The following is a 6,000-nucleotide window of genomic DNA, read 5'->3' as shown; positions in this document are numbered from 1 at the left end:
TTTAATCACAACTCTCCGGAAAGTAAAATAGGATTGTGAGGTCCAGCCTAGTAACTTGTGTTACTCAAGTCTCTGCCTCCATATCTGGCTGCAACCCAGTCATGGCATTGTCATGCTTATTCTAAGTATCTCCTGTTTCACCTTTGTGTAAATGTTGATTCTCATTTATTTTCTGACATGTCAATAGAAGATGATCAGCAAATGGCTAGGCAAAGGAGAAAATAGAGCTGGGCTTCTGCCAGCCAGGGGAAGGTTGTAGGGAGAGGAAAATGGAGAAGGGGAAGAAGGGAATCAGGAGAAGGGAGGTGGGAGAAGAGAGAGGAGAGAAGAGAGAGGGAGGATTCACCACAAGGAAGGATGTGGGAAGCAGTTACAGAGTGGCAGTTACAGAGTAGCAGTTGCAGAGTGGCAGTTGGCTACAGCTGGCCACCACACATACATAGCCAGTAAAGGTTCTTTTGCCAAGGTGAGGTTTTGAGAATTGACAAAAGTTAACCAATCAGATGAGAGACAAGTTAACCAATCAGATGAGAGACAAGTTAACCAATCAGATGAGAGACAAGTTAACCAATCAGATGAGAGAGAACGCCTGTCCTAGGCCTATAAAAGCAGCACCAGTTCTGGGCTCGAGGTCTTCTCGCCTCTACAATCAAGCTCTCCCAATAAACGTGTGCAGAAGGATCCTGTTGCAGCGTCGTTCTTCCTGGCCAGTAGAGCGCGCGCGAGAGAAGGAGTCTGGAGAGACACAACATAAAAACACCTGAGAGGCAGGCCAATACTAAAATGAAGATCTTAGGGTTTTAACTGGGAAGTAGCCAGATAAGTTTAGAGGATTATAATAGATTGTTAAATGCCCAGCTATTGTGTAGTAAAGCTAATTAAATAAATCTTTTTTTCTTTTTTCTTTATTTATTATTAGATATTTTCTTTCTTTTTTCTTTCTTTTTTTTTCTTCATTTTAAACAAGAAGTTTATTTAAACAACAAGACACTTGAATTGAAGGGAAAACTATCTAGGATCATTTTGCTCAAGAGTAATTTATCCCTACTTAAAGACAGATTGCCCTACATGTAACAGCTATGTACAAAAAGGTTATAAAATTGTCCTTGGTTTTACAATGATAAATGAAAAACATTAAAATTCTGCAATCGAACAAGGCAGCAAGGATTTGGTGTTGTTGGCTTCTTTTGTTAAAACAATGAGAGCAAAACTTACTGGAATATAAAGATGAGAGCTGAATGAGAATGGCACTAATGGAGAAGGGGGTATTTTCACAAACCCAGTATTTTCCCCCAGACCATCTCCATCTCATGTCAACCAGAACAGAAGATTGGTCATTTCGTTTAAAAAAGGAAGAGAGAAAAAAAAAAGCACTATGCTTGTGCACATACATCAGTTACTTTATGTACAATAAAGAAATGGGGACAGGGAAATGAAAGAAGAGAGAAAACTATACTGTAGTAGTCAGGATGTGGGGGGACCAAATTGTGGCTTTCTAATTGAGAATGTATTCTTGGTCTATAACAAAATTCTGGAGTAAAGTAGCAGGCTCCCTTTTTAGTAGACACCTCCAGTCTGCTGCTGGAACACATCAGTCGTATCTTCATCCTCCATTTCCAGCTGTGCAGGTGTGTCTGTTTCATTGATTGGCTGCCCATCAAACTGGAATCTGATCTGCCTCATTGACAAACCCTGCCATTCACAATGGGCTTTCATTAGTTTACTAAGTGGTGTATGCCTCTTAATCTTAAACTGCACCACAGAACCATCCTGTCCTGCCACCTTCAAATGAATATGATCGTTGTTCTCAGTCTTGTCTCCTTCCTTGGGTTTCTCGTTGGCCATGGCGAGCGTGGGAGTCCGCACTGAGGGAGTGCGCAAGCAGCACCAGGAGCGGCAGGAGGAGGCGGCAGCGGTGGACCAGATATTTACTTTATATAGGTTTCAAATGCCATCCCGAAAGTTACCTATACCCTCCCTCCGTAAATAAATCTTATAGTCTCTGTCTCATTTATTTGGGAACTAGTTGGGGATAGAGAAAAACTGCCACTTTAAAAAATACATTTACATCTCAACACACACACACAATTATACCATACATATTATTCTGAAGCCTTTCAATTCTTCTTGGAGATCTATAGAGTATGAGCAATTTGAGCATACTTGCTGAGTGTGTGTGTGTGTGTGTGTGTGTGTGTGTGTGTGTGTGTGTATGTGTCAGAGGTTGACATTAGGTGTCTTACTCGACTGCTGTCCAGTTTTTTTTCCCCTGTAGAACTTACATTTTGTGGGGAGTTCAGCAAACAGGCATTAAGCAAATAAAAAACAGTACATTAGAGAGTAGAGAGAGTGGCATCAGGCAACTGGAGTTAGTGAACATGCATTACAATTTTTATTTTTTGAGATTGCAGTTAGATTGTTTTCCCCTCCCCTCCCCTTCCTCCCTCCAATCCCTCCTAAGTACTGTTGTCCCCTTACTCTGTCTCAAATCTATGGCCTTTTTATTGTTCCATCCATATTTGTGTGTATATCTAGTTTTTAGGCAAGGGTCCTGCCACTGAGCCTGAAGATTACCCATTGGTCACAGTGACCTGTAATGCCCTGGAACCCTTCTGCCTCTGCTTCCCAGTGTTTGGATCATAGATATGTGCTTCTATGTCTGACTTTTTATGTGAGTACCAGGAATCTAAACCCAGGACATCATGCTTGCAAAGGTGTCTCCCCAGCCACTGTGTATTCATTTCTTATAAGTTGTTTAGTAATCCGCACTGTAGATATGCCAAAGTTGATCCCATTGCCTTTAAGAGTTAACCTGAAGCTCATGAATAGATTTGAATATATCACATATATTTCATATATTCATAATGTATTATATATTATATATTTTATATAGTCATAATATATCACATATATTTCGTGTGTGTGTGTGTGTGTGTGGGAAGCCACATGTGCCGTTGCAGAGTGGCACTGACTACTGCTGGCCACCACACATAAGTTTGGACAAACAACCAATGTGTACATATGCAGTAAAGTTTTTTGCAAAGACACTGCCTGGCCTGGGCATGATAATGAGGCTTTGAGAATATAACCAATCAGATGTGAGACATGCAAATGAGGTATGATAATGAGGCTCTGTGAGGTACAGAGAGAGAGAGTAGCCAATCAGATGAAGAACATGCAAATGAGGCGTAGTGCATAACCAATCCGGGTGTGAGACACGCCTCTCCTAGGCCTATATAAGCAGCACCAGTTCTGGGCTCGGGGTCTCTTCGCCTCTACAATCAAGCTCTCCCAATAAACGTGTGCAGAAGGATCCTGTTGCAGCGTCGTTACTGCTGGCCAGTCCTGCGCACAAGATGTGTGTGTGTATGAGTGTTTTGCCTGCATGTCTGTGTACTCTTGCGCGCGCTCGACTGGCCCAGAACTGGTGCTGCTTATATAGGCCTAGGAGAGTCGTGTCTCACATCTGATTGGTTAACTTGTCTCTCATCTGATTGGTTAACTTGTCTCTCATCTGATTGGTTAACTTGTCTCTCATCTGATTGGTTAACTTTGGTTAATTCTCAAAACCTCATCTTGGCAAAAGAACCTTTACTGCCTATGTATGTGTGGTGGCCAGCAGTAGCCAACTGCCACTCTGCAACTGCCACTCTGCAACTGCCACTCTGTAACTGCCACTCTGCAACTGCCACTCTGCAAAGGCTTCCCACATCTCCTCCTTTTTGTTTTAATAAAATGAGGCAGGGCTGGTGAGATGGCTCAGTGGGTAAGAGCACCCGACTGCTCTTCCAAAGGTCCAGAGTTCAAATCCCAGCAACCACATGGTGGCTCACAACCATCCCTAACAAGATCTGACTCCCTCTTCTGGTGTGTCTGAAGACAGCTACAGTGTATTTACATATAATAAATAGATAAATCTTTAACAACAACAAAAAAAAATAAAAAAAAATGAGGCTGGTCTAGGCCTGTGCAATTATGTCCATCCGCCGTGGCTCCTGTTTTAGGTCATTCCTCTAATGTCACAGCCTTTCCCGTCATAGGGTAACCCTAATCGCCACTGGGCCCCGTGTCTTAGGTTGGTCTGTGCATGAGGAAAGTTGCCCGTCTCTGGATACCGCAGTGCTGTGTGACAGTAACTGCTAAATGACCTAGGGCGAACTCTGCAAAAGAGGCCAGCCAAAAAATGAATTAGTGGGGAAATCATGATCACCCTATTGATGAGCAAGGGCTGATCAATGATCGTTGAGTCTCTCTCATCCCAGTGCCGTTGGGTGCAAGAGCAGAGAACTCAGATGCCAACTAATTCTTGAGCATAGATAACCAAATTTCAGGGGAGGAGCCGTTTTCAATAGCTAAAAGTGCCTGAGTTATAATCACCTTGTCATGTTTTTGTTGGGTTCTGAATTTGCATACCAACCAGAGCATGAACACCAGTCCACAGCATATGGCAGCACCAAACAAAATCACTCCCACCCATTCCTTAAAGTAAGAAAAAGCAGAGGTAAGCCAAGAGGTAAAGTCTCCGAGGGTCACTGGTTCCACTCTGGTCCCATTAAGGTTCAGGATCTGCATCTGCAGCCTCGTCTGCAACCTTTCCAGCTCCTGTGACCAGTTCCCCCTCAGGTAATTCGATAGGTCTGTACTTTTAATAAAAGAATTATTAATGTACCTATTGGGAGTAATGCACACATGTAAAGTGGATGCCACACAACTCATTTGTATGACATCCATCATCTGTTCCATGTCATGTTGTAAAATATCCACTCTCTGATTCACTAACATTAACCCTGAGGTGATATGAGAATCCACCCTTTGCAGGGTAAGCAATGCCTCAGACGTTTTTTCTGCTATCTGACTTATAGTGTCAGCAGTATTAATTTGATCTGCCCAATTAGAGATAATCTTTTTCTTAAAAAATATACAGGATGTAAAAGGTTTATCCACATTATGCACAAAGCATAATGTATAATTTAAATGAAAACTAGTACTCTTATACACCCGTGGCTCTTGAGGAGTTTGTCGTGCATAAGGCACATCCAAAAAACATTCCTTTGCAAAAAAAAAAAAAAAAAAGGCTAGGTAGAAGAATTGGAATGTACCGGTAAAGGTACTGGCCATGATCTTACTATGGCCCACAAAGGTATACTTATCCCAGTCTCAATCATCAGGAGCAGGATCATCTTGGGATTCATCTTGATCTTTCACAGTCCTTGTCAGTCGTTCTGGGACCCACAGCTGTTGTCAATTATCCTGGGGAAACAAATAAACAGACCCTCTCGCCCACGTCAACACCGGTGGGCAATGATTTCCACGCCCTTATGGCAATCTGATTCACCTGCTCAAACACCTGCACTGGATATCTTGTCTGTTGCTGTGCAAAGCAACCTTGACCAAGCAGCATATCCCTATCCCATGCTGGATTTCCTGCAGCAGAGTTAGCCACTGCCTGTTCATTTGCAAATTCAATAAGGAAGGCTTTCCAATCTAAATACTGCCCAGGTGAAAGGCATGCCTTCCTCCTCCTCCGCCTCGGCTCTTTTATTTTGTCCTTTCTGTCCACCTGATAACACTGTCTTTCCTTTCTTTTTCCTTTTTCTTTTAAGCCCTTCTCCTCTTCCAACATACTTTCTTGTTGCTCTGTAAGGATTTTCTGACCTGTCTTGACTGCCTCTACACACAGTTTCAAACAGTAACATAGTCCATATATCAGAACAAACAAGACCAAAACTATCAGACCTACCCACAAAGGGTCAATAGGAGAGAAAAGCATAACTCATGAACCTTAACTTGTCCCAAAGCCGGGAACCTCTTATTGTCTCAATCCTTTCTTTCCTTCCTTTCCTTTCCCTTTTTTTTCCTTTCCCCTTTCCTTTTCTTCACTATTTCCTTTTCTTTATCACTGATTCCTTTTATTTTTCCTCCCTTTTCTTTTCCTTTTTATCCCCCTTTAACCCGGGGATCAATTTGGGAGACTTACCGGTACCACCGTTCCTCAGCTGA

General features: G+C 42.5%; 1 pseudogene; it reads right to left on the bottom strand.

Annotated features, from left to right (window-relative positions):
• Positions 1–1,382: 1,382 nt before the first annotated feature.
• On the bottom strand, positions 1,383–1,860 carry Gm11971 (annotated as a pseudogene).
• Between the last annotated feature and the right edge of the window lie 4,140 nt (positions 1,861–6,000).

This window comes from Mus musculus, chromosome 11 (assembly GCF_000001635.26).
Source record: "Mus musculus strain C57BL/6J chromosome 11, GRCm38.p6 C57BL/6J".
NCBI classification, from domain to species: Eukaryota; Metazoa; Chordata; class Mammalia; order Rodentia; family Muridae; genus Mus; species Mus musculus.
This window is presented reverse-complemented; position numbering and strand designations above follow the sequence as displayed.